Source organism: Caretta caretta, chromosome 9 (genome assembly GCF_965140235.1).
Source record: "Caretta caretta isolate rCarCar2 chromosome 9, rCarCar1.hap1, whole genome shotgun sequence".
In the NCBI taxonomy this organism is placed as follows: domain Eukaryota; kingdom Metazoa; phylum Chordata; order Testudines; family Cheloniidae; genus Caretta; species Caretta caretta.
Window position 1 is genome coordinate 35,812,904 of NC_134214.1, and position 14,183 is coordinate 35,827,086.

Consider the following 14,183-nt stretch of genomic DNA (forward strand, 5'->3'; position numbering starts at 1 on the left):
ACAAGTAAGCCTGGAAAAATGCTCCCTTTCTGGTTCGTTCCCAAACTAAGCATAGGTGGACAGATGCCAATTAAACCTTAGAACAGTAGTTGGCTAGGGAACGAGGCTGCCCTAGCAACCACACATGAGCAGGGATGCTGCGTAATCTGTAGCAAACAGTTGTATGATCAGACTGATGGGGCATCTATATCCCTGTCCTTTCCATAGGAGCTGCTGCTGCAGGGGTGAAATGTTTCCACAGTCTAGCTGGCCCAGTGAGGGAGGAGGATTCTTGACCCCTTAAATATTCTTTAATATCTTTGTTGGAGCAGTGGCCCTTTCCCATGTCTGCCTGAAGCTACAAGATGGGCAACCTGCCCCATAGAGAACTGAAGCTCTGACCAAAGGAGTATAGCTGTCCCTTCAGAATATATCAAAAGTCAGGTTTAGGGAGGAGTGAGGGAATAGGGGGCTAGGGACTGAGGGCTAAAAATCATACTGGGAGAGCAGTTCCAGTTGTACAGAAACCTTCTTGATCCATGGTTTGGTTTGTAGCCACCACAATGCACGTGTTTTTCTATTTTAATAACATGTGTTGGTATATGTATAGGTTAGGTCACGTGTTGTATACCTCATGTCCCAAGGTGAATTCTTTTCAGATGGCCGCTACAGGTCACACGATGCCCGCAGGGCCAAAGGCTCTTGGAGATGTGTTGTTCATTAACTTGGTTATAAATGCTACAAACATGAATTTCCAGGAAAGCCAGCAGGGAAGGGCCCACTCCCAGCCCTTGAAAATAAATGCTGCAGGATTCAGTTTGCATAACCCCCTTATGAACTGAACTCTGTAGAATCTGTTCACTAAGTCTGATCACTAACGATCCCTAACCACAGCTACCAATACATGGCTCTCTTTGTAAAGTATGGAAGTTAACACTTGGGGGGGGGGGAAGAATATCGGGGACGGTCCTTGTGAAATCAAATTAATCATATTGTCTCTGCATTCTACCAGGGAATTCTTCATTCCTGTCCCAAATTACTGTGGGATGTTAATGTGTGCTGTTAAACAGCTGATTTGTTTCACAGTAGAAGTGGCGAATGAAATGCTCCTTAGAGTGAACCTTGCATACTTCACAAGAATGGTGTGAAATGTATCTTGTTAATATTTGTAAAGTGCTTTGACATCTTCCGAGGAATCACAGTAAAACCAAACAATTGTTTATTACTATTATAATAAAAAACAATCTGCTTTATCTATATAAATATTATATAATTTTTGTTTTGTTAGTGCAGCTCAAATGAGTTTCTTATGTGAGAGTGATTGTTTGCATCTTTTTCCAAATTATTATGTATTTTTTCCCATGTGTTCTCAGTTCTCCAGCAAATTCATAAAGAAATGATCTGAGATATTAATGGTTTGAAGTCTTTTTTTTTTAATCGTGCATATTTTTCATGCAGTCTTCGATGGAACATGTATTCATGGTGAGCACACTTCTTTGGATTCAACCCTTGAAGCTAGGGGCAAAGATCAGTGCAATGTAGAATTCAACTGTGGTTTTTTTTTTTCCTTTTTTAAAGGAGAAAAAAAGGACTGCTGAATTTAAGTGTGTTTGAGTATATCTGGTTGACTGAACTATTTCCTCAAGGAAGTATTCATTCAGTCAATGTCCTGAAGGGTTAAGAAAACAGAAACCCATAGTTTTACTGAGTTATGTATGTTGCCAAGGGAACCGTAGCTGGAATGTTTAAAGGTGTTGTTCCTTCCCAAACCCACAGTAGTGTAGCTTGAGTGTCCAGTGTGTTCTAATCCTTGCAATTAGCTGCTGTGTGGTGGGGCTTATGGGGCTGGATCAGACTAAATGACTGCCAGCAGTGCTAGGTAAAATTCCCACCACGCTGGATGGATTTATCTTAGCATCCTACTCATTGCATATGTGAATCAGAACCACAAGAAAAAGGGATCTTATTTAAAAATCCTCCCTTGCCCTGGGCCCTGGGGACTGCTTTTGGTAAATGTATTGTAGAAATTAATGAACTACATGGAGCTACATCAAAATTTAGTTTAAAGCAACATTAATGTTGAGGAGGTGCTTAGTATCTGTGCCATCTAGCCTACTACAACAGGTCAAATTCTACTCAGCATTGCTAGTGTAAACCCAGAGGAAACTCCATTGAAGTCCACTGGTCCAATACAAGAGGGGATTTTAGTCTTATATGCATCTTGTTTTCATTTTAATGCTCAGGCTTGCCATGCTGCCTGTGGACTGGCAGATTTGCTTCTCAGCAGCTAAAACTAAATGGCCACTTCTAATTCTGACCAGAGACCACCTGAATCTTCCAGGAGCTTGGGAGCAACAATAACAAACTGAATTTCCTCCAGATTGTCTCATGGTAACATCCACTCTTGACTGGAAGTCAGAAAATATAGGGAAAAAGTGAAAACTGCCAAAAGCCAAGCAGAGTTGGACCTTGTAAAGGAAATTAAAACCAATAGTAAAAGGCCCTATAGCTATATAAATAAAAAGAAAACAAGGAAAGAAGTGGGACCGCTAAGCACTGAGGATGGGGTGGAGACTAAAGATAACCTAGACATGGCTCAACACCTAATTGAATACTTTTCCTCAGTTTTTAATAAGTGTAATGAGGAGCTTGGGGTAATGGCAGGGTGGCTAATGGAAATGAGGATATGGAAGTAAAAATTACCCCATATCAGAGGGGAAGCCAAACTCAAACAGCTTAATGGGACTAAATCAAGGGAGCCTGGATAATCTCTATCCAAGAATATTAAAGGAACTGGCACATGAAATTGCAAGGATTTTTAATGAATCTATAAACTTGGGGGTTGTACTCTGTGACTAAGAATTACTAATATAGTACCTATTTTTAAGAAAGGGAAGAAAGTTGATCCAGAAAACTACAGCATTGTTAGTTTGACCTCAATTGTATGTACGGTCTTAGAACAAATTTTGAAAGAGAAAGTAGTTAAGGATATAGAGGTATATAAGGATATAGATAATTGGGATAAAATACAACATGGTTTTACAAAAGGTAGATCATGCCAGACCACTCTGATATCTTTCTTTGAGAAGATAACTGATTTTTTTTTTTTAGATCAGTGGTTCCCAAACTTGTTCCGCCGCTTGTGCGGGGAAAGCCCCTGGCGGGCCGGGCCGGTTTGTTTACCTGCTGCGTCCACAGGTTTGGCTGATCGCGGCTCCCAGTGGCCGCGGTTTGCTGCTTCAGGCCAATGGGAGCTGCTGAAAGCAGCACGGGCCAAGGGGCGTACTGGCCGCCACTTCCAGCAGCTCCCATTAGCCTGGAGCAGCGAACTGCAGCCACTGGGAGCCGCGATCGGCCAAACCTGCGGACGCGGCAGGTAAACAAACCAGCCCAGCCCGCCAGGGGCTTTCCCCGCACAAGCGGCGGAACAAGTTTGGGAACCACTGTTTTAGATAAAAGAAATGGAGTAGAGCTAATCTACCTGGATTTCAGTAAGGCATTTCATACTGTTCCACATGGGAAATTATTAGTTAAATTGGAGAAGATAAGGATCAGTATGAGACTCGAAAGGTGGATCAGGAATTGGTTAAAGGGGAGCCTACAATTGGTCATACTGAAAGGTGAACTGTCAGGCTGGAGGGAGGTTACTTTTGGAGTTCCTCAAAGATTGGTCTTGGAACCAATCTTATTAATATTTTTATTAATGAACTTCGCACAAAAAGTAAGAGTGTGCTAATTAAATTTGTGACACAAAGTTGGGAGGTATTGCCAATACTGAGGAGGACCAGAATATCATACAAGAAGATCTGGATGACCTTGTAAATTGGAGTAATAGAAATGGGATGAAATTTAATAATGCAAAGTGCAAGGCCATGAATTTAGGAGCTAACAACAAGAATTTTATCAGTGGGAAGCGATAGAGAAGGAGAACGACCTGGATGTATTGGTTGATCACAGTATGACTAAGAGCCGTCAATGTGATCTGGCCATGGCTAATGTGATCCTAGGATGCATCAGGCGAGGTATTTCCAGTAGCGACAGGGAAGTGTTAGTACTGTTTTACAAGGCACTGGTGAGATCTCATCTGGAATACCATGTGCAATACTGGTATCCCATATTTAATAAAGATGAACTCGAACTGGAACAGGTGCAGAGAAGGGCTACTAGCATGATCCAAGGAATGGAAAACCTACCTTATGAGAGCAGAATCAAACAGTTGGGCTTGTTTAGCCTAACCAAGCAAAGTCTGAGAGGAGATCTGATTGCTCTCCATAAATACATCAGAGGAATAAATACCAAGGAGGGAGAGGAGTTATTTAAGTTAAGCACCAATGTTGACAAGAACAAATGGATATAAACTGGACATCAATACGTTTAGGTTTGAAATTAGACAAACGTTTCTGACCATCAGAAGAGAGAAGTTCTGGAACAGCCTTCCAAGGGGAGTAGTGGAAGCAAAAACCTAACTGGCTTCAAGACTGAACCTGATAAGTTTATGGAGGGGATGGTATGATGAAACTGCTACAATGGCATGTAGCCAATCTGTGACAGCTAGCAGAAAATATCTCCAATGACCAGTGATGGGACACTAGATGGGGAGGGCTCTGAATTATTACAGAAAATTCTGTTCCAGGTGTCTGTTGAAATGGTCAGAGTCCAACTGACCACCATACTTTGAGTCTGGAAGGAATTTCCCCTGGGTCAGATTGGCATTGACCCTGGAGGTTTTTTGCCTTCCTCTGCAGCATGGGGCCTGGGTCATTTGCAGGTTTAAACTAGTGTAAATGATGTATCCGCTGCACCTTGAAGTCTTTAAATCATGATCTGAGGACTTCAGTCACTCAGCCAGAGGTTAGGGGGTCTATTACAGGTGTGGGTGGGTGAGGTTCTGTGGCCTGAAATGTGCAGGAAGTCAGACTGGATGATCATGGTGGTCCCTGCTAGCCTTAAAGTCTATGAGACTGTCAAGGCAAGACTGCTGCTATGCTTCTCCATAAGTGGTATGGCACTGCTTGATATTTGAGCTAGGGTTCTCCTCAGTTAACTCCATCACCATGTCAACCTGTCTGCGCTTTGCATGGTTTATGTCTCTTTTTTTCCCCCTCAGGTGGAAGGACCCAGAGTATATTAAAGTATAGAGTCCTTACAGGCAGCCAAAAAACAGTGCTCTTGAACACAGATACATCTGAGGTGGTGGAATTCTGTCAGCACTATCCCGTGTTGTTGTTTTGCATTGTTATACCAGTTAACCATACAGATTAGTTTTTCTTCAATAGGAGATCAATGGAAAGATTTTTCTCATGGCATTGTCAAAGGGCATCCATTTGCAGGACAGAGGGCAAAATCCTGGCCCACTGAGGTCAATAGCAGTTTTGCCATTGACTTCAGTTAGGTCAGAATTCCACCCTGTCTTTATTAGTGGGAAAATGGACAGTGGAAAATGCTGTCTTTGTGGACTCATGTGGGTAAACATCCTGGATATCAGTCCATGATGAGAGCATAGAATTCCACCATGTCACTACATCCTGCTTATCTGTTGGCAGGGAAGTGTTTTCAAAGACCATAACGTGTATTTATCACCAGCTGAACAGGGCACAGATTTTCCAGGCTGTGCTCAGACCATGGTTCACTGTATCATTACTGGCGAGGAAGCCCTTCACTACTAGGATGGGAGAATGCAAGAAGCAGGATACCTGTGGGAAATGGCCACCACACATTCCCTAGATTATATTTTGCTGCTTGCCTGAGATTACAAACCCAAGGGAGAGGGGAAAAAAGCATAATAATGATAATATTTAACATTTGTACAGTGCTGTACTTTTTCAAAGCACTGTGCCCACATTAACACTTATCCTGGTTAACTCCAGGAATGCTTTGAAGATGAATTAGTTATCTTCACACTTTTTAGAGGCTAGGAAACAATGACAGAATGGTAAAGTGCTTTATTGAAGGTCATGCAATGAGTTAGTTGCAGAGACAAGGCTAAAGCTCAGACTTCCTGACTCCTAATCCTATGCTCATTTCTCCAGACCACACTGCCTACATCAACCACCTGTCCACCAACAGGGGGGTCAATCTTGGGTCCAAATATGCAGATGTGCATTTTTGTGCAAAAGAAGGCAAGAAATTAATTAAAATGTCCTAAAATTCTCTAGGCCTCTCTCTCTCTCTCTCTCTCTCTGTCTCTCTCTCTCCAACATCCTAAAATTCCCTAGGCTTGCTCATCTTCTTTTCCTCACCTCCATCTCCCTCCTTCTCTTCCCTTCTCTCAAGTGCTCCCTTCCACAGTCCAACCTCACCAAAACCACAACAGTTTCTTCAGGTAGTCCTGTTTATAAAACTTAGGAAACAGAAACAGTTCCCTATGATTTAGGTGACCAATCACATGGTATGAAGAAAGAGTTCTAAAAAAACATATACCAACTCTGAGCAGTTCATAAACAGTCCATAGGTTGAAAATGTTCACAGAAAAGTTTTGTATATCGGTTACAAATAGTGAGCAAATCAGTAAAATTCATAATCTATTGATGGGCATATTTGCAAACACAGAAAGGCACCAAATTCGCTGAATACATATTTAACTGTTGTGATGGGGCAAGGCCAGATGGCTATAGGAAAGTAGTGAGAAACAGGTATGTTAGCCTCAGGCTAAACAAATCCCTGTTACCATGGTAACCAAATGGCAGTTGCTCCAGGTTAATCAAGACACGTGGGGCCAATTAAGATCCTTCCAGAAAGCAGTGGAGACAGCTAGGTTGATTGGGACACCTGAAGCCAATCAAGGGCTGGCTGAAACTAGTTAAAAACCTCCTACTTAGTCAGGGGTGTGTGTGTGTGTGTGTGTGTGTGTGTGTGTGTGTGTGTGTGTGTCAGTCAGGAACTGTAGGAGGAAGCCATGCTGCTGGAGAAATGGAGCAGTACAAACCCTATTAGGCACAAGAAAGGAGGCCCTGAAGTAAGGGTGACGTAGATATTGTGGAAGTGGGGGCTGCTGTGGGGAAGTGGCCCAGGGAATTGTACTCATCCTGTTTCCAAAAAGGTAGCTACCAAGAGCTGCTACTATCAGGGTCCCTGGACTGGAGCCTGGAGTAGAGGGCGGGCCCGGGCTCCCCCCTCCAGTCCCCGAGTAATCACTGAGCCTGGGAGACAACAGAGACTGTGCGAGGGAGGATAGCTTCTCCTCACTTCCCTTGCTGGCTTATGATGAAAATAGCTCAGTAGGCTGTGACCCTTGCCTCTAGAGAAAGAAAGGCTACATGGAGGGCCACAGTGAGCCTCTGAGGCTAGCGTAATCCTCCAGGAAGCACGAGACCCACTGAGACAAGGTTGGAGCTTTGTCACACTGTGGATTGTTCACCTAGCTTTGTTTCAGAGGCAATGACATGTAAACATCAAGGAGCAGAATTTGGTCCATAAAGGCTCTTTCTGAGCCACTTGTCTCCATAAGTCTCTCAAAGAGATCTCTGACAAAGTTGATCATTTAAAAAGGAAAAAAACCAAACAAAAACAAAAAACCCCAAACCAACTGTTCTGTTCCATTCTGGATTAATGATTTCTAAGTTTTTTAGAAGATCAGTTACTTACTCCATCTCTGTTTTTGTCAAGGATCCACAAGCAACAAGAGAGAAGCAACCCACAATACTTGCAAAAATAAGTTTGCGCAATGGTTTTACAAAGCACAGAAATAGGCACTAGGATAAAAACAAACAATTTGGTATGACTGGCAGTCTCTGCTCAAGTGAGGCCTAGTTCTGGAATAGCAGAGTTGCTGTAGGTTGGGATTGAGGTGTACTGGCAGGCGCTGTACATGTCTTACCTATGCTAAACCTTGCTCAAGTGAGTGCTTCATCACTCAGATTAATTTTTTAAAAATAGTCTGCTAGAATTTCCCTTCTCAGCTGAATCAGCAAACATAAAAACAAAAGCGGTTACAGGCACTATAACTGGTACTTACAATATAAACATTAAGGGCCAGTCCCTACAAGATGCTCAGTAACTGGGACCCAGATCCTCAAATGTACTTAGACACCTATCTCCAACCGATATCCCCGCTTGTTGAAGCCAGCCTCTTTTAAGGTGAGGTCCTATGAAAATATTTGGCATTAGAACAGTAATGCCCTGTGCATGGCCATCCTCGCCTACTGTAGCTGTAGTTAGACATGCATGAGATATGCATGGTGGGATTGAGGACTTGGGGAATGGCTCTTTTATTCCACTGACTACACGTTTTGGGCTCGATTATGCCTTTCAGTCACAGCCACCCAACCCTGGTGCTGGGACAATTTCTGCTGGAGTTCACTCTAACACCCACCTCTCTTCAAGGATGCAGCATATGTTCCTCCTGCATCAGGCAATGCAGAGAGGACAGTGAGGCCTGCACCCTTTGGGAAGGCTAGTAGTGCCTATAGGTGCTAGACCTGCATGGTCCTTGCCTTCTTTGAGCAACAGACAGGGAGTTTCTTGTGTCATTCCCTTCCTTACTTTGTCATGGTGAGCAAAACTTGGCCCTTTCATTTTATTGCATGCAGGGAATGCTTTTGTTATGGGCAGTGCACCGATTTATCATTCAGAAGGTTTGTGTTGTCTCTAGAGCCGTTTGGGAGATTTTTATTTCCTGCTAGAATGTTCAGGGGAAAACTGTTCTTATTTGTCGGTTATGCACCCCTTTGAGTGCCCCTGGATTACACCATAAAAGGAAAAGAAAACTCTGACGTTACTGCCTTATCCATAACTGCTACAATATATAGTTTGTCCTGACTAAATATTCCCAGAACAGGAATAAAACAACTATGAGGAGTTCTTGAACCTCTGTCTGGCATAATACTGAAGAGAATATATGAGATTAGCAATAGGCCTGAATCCAAGCACCCTTGAAGTTTGGGCAAATTTGGTTTTGGATCTGAACAACATTGACCAGGGTGTAATCTCTGTTTTAGATCTAATATTATTTCCCAATTATTCTTCTTTGATCTCTTTCGTACTTGAAAACAATGTACTCTGGAGCCTTTTAGAATTCTCTTTAGTGATGGTTGGAGAACTTCAAATATTTTAGCCAAGAGCCCCAAAGGTCAGATGCTAATTTGACCTGTAGCCAAACAACTTGCAGTACAATAGGTCTGCAAAATGGAGTTGAATATCTTGTAAGAATGATCTTCTTGTACTGTGTTATTGTGGCTTTTTCCACTATAAGTCTCAGAAGTGCAGAGAGATGTCAACTTGGGAAAAAGTAATACAACCACATTCTTTTCCAACCTCAAAACAGGTTGGGTTTGCATTTCTGGTTTGGGGGTGTTCTTATTTTATCTAAGTCACCCATCCTCAATCAATTGATCTGACTATTGTAGATGTCAAAGGTGAGGCGGAACAAAATCTCTGGATGTAGTGTTCTCCCCAGGACTGCTGGATCAGTTGTTGCCAGTGATACCCATTTTTATAAAGGGCTGGATCAAAACCCCACATCCAAATTGTGGGTCATTTGAAATTTGAGCGCAAATCTGAATTTTGTGGCGCGAGTTGCCTATGTCTATTTGTCAGTATTTATTGCAGCCAGGCCCAGTTTGTTTAAGTAACTAACCTTTGAGATCCGACGCATCTGTTTATGTTTCCTCACAAAGCACGGTGCCCTCTTTAAAGTTGTCAAAACCCTTTAACACTAATGTGCCTCAGGCAGCCAAAGCCCCTTGAAGTAATGTGAAATGCTGGATGGTTGAGCGTATTCAGGTTAACATTTTGAATGTGCACAAACCCCTCTGCAACCAGTAGGATACATGATTTTAACAGCATTAAAAAAAGCTGCCCATTAAATGCAAGCATTAGCATTAGTATAGCAGCGAGGATGTTTCTAAAGCAGGTTTGTCAGACAGAAATGACAGTTCAGTTTGTTAGTAATATTATTGCAAACTGAATTATGCTGCATCTACCACCCCTACAGTTGATAACTCTCTTCCTGTTAGTTCCAATTAACTAGTTATTGAAAATCCACCAGGATCAGCATCACAACAATGAATCAAACCTTTCAGCAAATTCAGTTGCTGGCATACATTTTTCCTTTCTGCTAGGCAGTAGCTTTATAGAACAACAACAACAAAAACATGGCCTTTGATTAGCCCCTGCATTTTTACACTAGGATTTGTTTAGCTGACATAAAATGGTAACTCAGGCTTTCAGAGTCAACTCTATAGGTGGCCTCTAAAGGGGGAAGCTCAGACTCCTCAACATGCATTCCCTGTGCCCCCTGAATTAGTTTCAAACAATGCCATTTTAACTCTCTTTAGAAGAAACCCCCACCAATCTTTACACAGGCCACCCTGTGCCATGAAACTTAGTCCCTTCCCTGAAGGCATTCAGGATCCTTTGAAATGGAAAATTTATGCTATACTGAAATCATTGGTACTATAATAAACAACTAGTGCCATCATTCTGCTGGTATTCGGAATGCACTTAAACCTGAACCTCATGTAAGTGCACCGTTTGAGGGGGCGGTGGTGAGGGGAAATGGTCTGTTCAAATGTTCTTCTGCAAACGGTTATGTTATGTTCCTTTTTTCTCTCACTGTATTGAAAATCCTGCTCCCCACATTCAGTTGGGGCCACAGGGCCTTGTGGGTGATTATATAACTTATAGGTCAGTTTGTTGTTTAGGCACAAGTACTACAAGAATGTGGTATGTTGGCTGAAGCTGTTTGTTTGCTTAAGTTCTCAGAGTTCAATGAGGTCATTTTCTCATCTTCCCTGTGTTTTCTTGTATTTTCCACAGACCCGCCAGCCTCAAACAACACCCTCTTTCTTCGCATTAGAAATGGAAACACGTCCTCTGCAGGAATTTTCCACTTAATAGCTCCTGCTTTCCTACCGGGGGCCTCAGCGCACCACCACTGCAATGCTGTATTTCTTTCCACTGCAGTTTGACATTTTGCAGCCAGCACAACGAGCGGTATTCACTCAATCCTGATTTTAAAAAAAACCAAAACCATATTCTATACACATGCATATTGCACCCAATGCAACAATTTTGGGGGCAAATGGCAAAGGTATTTAAACAGGATTTTGTGCCATTAATGGTATGATGTTGTGGAATAATAATGATCTTTGATATGCTTTCTTCTACCCCCATGCCTTTGTATATATATATACACTCTCTCTTTCTCTCTCTGCCTTACACTCCCTTTCCTGGTAAACATTAACAGCAAATCTCATATTCTATAAGTTGATTGTAATGGTTTGTCTTTTCCTTTGCATAATATTTGCAAGCTATACATCAGTTCCTCACGCTATGATAAGGAAGAACTCAGATTGTTTATAACCGCAGCAGTACACAAAAAGCCAGCTTTACAATGTGCTGAATGACCTCTCTGAAAGCAGCAATATTTGCAAGCTGTTTATTGCTGCGATATTTTGATGCGCTCCTAACTGCAGCAACCTAACGATTTGATCAAAACCAGATCTCCGAGATTCAGTTTGATATATAGATTTGGTGGGCGGGGCTGTTGTAAAATAATAATAAACTAATTTCCAGGGATCATGCTGCTACGTCTGATAAGGAAATTTTTTGTAAAATATAGAGCGATGCATTGAAGCAAACATTGTTTATTGATAGAGTGGAGGTTTCCCCCGTCTGCACTGAGTGGTAGAGTCTCAGACAGCAAGGTCCCAGTAGGTCAGACTGGCACATTGAATTGCGTATAAAATGGAACTGGGATTCTGGAGACAGGGCGGAAAGAGGAAGAGGGATGGTGGTGGGCAGGTTGTTCAGGCGGGGAGGTTGGGCTGCCTGCTGGGGGAAATAAAAAGAAAAAGGATTGATGATTTGCAGGACACCTAGGTATTTCTTTCAGGGGGTATTACTTCCACTTTTAACCAGGAACAAGAGCTGGGAGGAAAAAAGCGGCAGGGGCTGACAGCTTTGTGTTGATCAAAGGGACATAGCATTGAATGCCTTGCCTTGCTCGCTATTTATTAGAAAGAGAGGAGAGCTCCTTTGCTATTCTAGTAGGGAGAGAAGGGATTAAAGATCAAAAAAAGAAGGGAACTCGCCTGACTCTTTTGTTCAGAAAATATTTTTTTTAAGAAGCTGTCCACTATAAGACAAAACCCCCCTTTCTTTCCCCAGTGGTGCCGCCTCTCTTTTTTCAGTGGTTGAAATTTCTGATGATGAACAATTCCGTCAGCGTCTTTTCTTATGTAGAGAAGTCCCCCTTTGGGAAACTTAGTTAACTGTCTTTTAGCCTGATTAACCTAGGAAATAAAATTTAAATGCACTGCTGGGATTCTATTAGATTCATCAGTTCACACAGATAACAGGGAAAGGTGTTAAAATGCCCTTCACTGGTGCAAGTGACCTCATGTTGTAAAAATGATTATCCCCAGCAGTACAGGGAAGGAGAAAGAGGCCACATCTACATATGGGAAACTCCGTGTTTTATTAGCATTAATACATGTATTGATCACAAATAAGCCCATCACAATGGTAGCAATTGGCGCAGTGTATTAAATGTACTCCCTTAAGTCAGTGAAATGTGATCTTCTTAATTCCTAGAACTGCAATAAAATTATTAAGTGGTTGAAATTGGAAAAGCCTGTTATCTTCATTTTGTGTTGCCCATAATGTAAAAAGAATGAGTGTTACCAAAGTAAGATCATATCATTGCAAAGACTCTGGAGAATGTGGACTAAATTTAGTCCTGGTGTAGCTTCACTAAATCAATGGAATTACCCCAGGGATGACTTTGGCCTTAATTGTCTAAATGCTCAGTTATGTTTGTGGATTCTCAAGCTCTCCATATGGTATATTAGGAGGGAAAAGATTATATAGAAAATCCTCTACATGATTACCATGCTTCCGTTACCTTTTAATTTTTTCTTGGTTCAAGTTGTTGCTCTTTAGTTCAGGTGGGAGTGGAGGCTGCATGTAGGCACAAGCAAGGTTAAGATGAAAGCTGGTAAACATAAATGCTTTTGGACAGAGCCGTGAGAAATTCAGGAGTTTGGATTTGTAGCATTTGATGCTGACATTCTCCATGGTTTTGTTCTGTGTACATTTGCAGTTCCTGAATTTTGCTTTAAGTTCAAATGACCCCCAAAAATCAAAGCAAAGCTCAGTGAAAATTGTTGAGTTTAAAATTAAAACCTCATTAACCTCCATCACTAGAGCTAGGCTTCAGAACTGTGCACAGAGGGTACACTTTCAAAAGCAGCTAAGTTACCCTAGACTTTTAGGAGTCTTAGGAGCTTAACTGACTTAAATGCTTTTGGAAAATAGGACTTAGACTCCTAAGTCGCTTAAGTACTTTTGCAAACGTTACCCAGTTAATAGTGGGTCACCATTCAAGTACTCAACATGTATCAATAATTACCATACTGAGATGTCTGAGAAAATAACTGCAGTGCTGCATCTCACATACTGTGGTTTGGTAACTCTTGGTAAATGACTTTTTCATGATGCCCACATAGCGGATAGCAATTAAACCACAAATTTAATCTAGATTACTAATAAAAATGGTGGTACTGACACAAGTCTGGGTCTTGGCTAGCCTTGGCCTACTCCGTTCTTACTTGTCTCTGTATGGATATTTGAATTAGCATATTACCTCCATCATCTCTTCGGTGGCTCCTGTTATTAGACCATCCAGCAGCTCAGCTCATCATTTTAAGGGAGCTGGGATCAGCAGTCAGGTTTTGGGTGCTTGGTTGAATCACAAAAAGGCCTCAATGCTGCAAATAGATGTGCCAGTGTAGACACATAGGCATTTACACTGATGTAGAATCCCATTCAAGCCAAGCTTCCCTGTCTGCAAAGTAAGGCTATTACATCACATAAGAGGAGTTTTGAGAATTAATTTCATAAAGTCAAAAAAGTTACAAAAGGAAAAGATCTATTAAACCAGCTAGTTCATTCTCCCAAAAATGCAGCATTGGTCCTATTCTAATGCAATGTTTGTAAAGTGCTTTGAAGATGGAGAGCTCTGTATGTGGTAAGTATTATGAATACTGTAATATTCTTGTTTATGGATTAGTGAGAGAATTGACATTGCCAAAAGCCTAATGTGAGGCTTAACAGGGGGCATAGCAAGTAACCAGTGACAAAAGAGACAGAAAATAAAGATGCATAGGTAAGTCCAAGGCAGACAACTGGGCAAAGAAGAAATGAGAAACCCAATCTATAAATGTATAGACAGGACTCTATAAATGACACCTTCATGACAAATG

At 41.8% G+C, this 14,183-nt stretch overlaps 1 long non-coding RNA gene across 1 annotated transcript in view; it reads left to right on the top strand.

The window, feature by feature from the left end:
- LOC125642939 (uncharacterized) overlaps window positions 1–12,528 on the top strand; it is a 421,578-nt gene extending 409,050 nt beyond the window's left edge. The window contains exon 8 of the long non-coding RNA XR_007358534.2: window positions 10,735–12,528. This is a non-coding gene — a long non-coding RNA (uncharacterized LOC125642939). The remainder of the gene's footprint in view (window positions 1–10,734) is intronic.
- The last annotated feature ends 1,655 nt before the right edge of the window (window positions 12,529–14,183 follow it).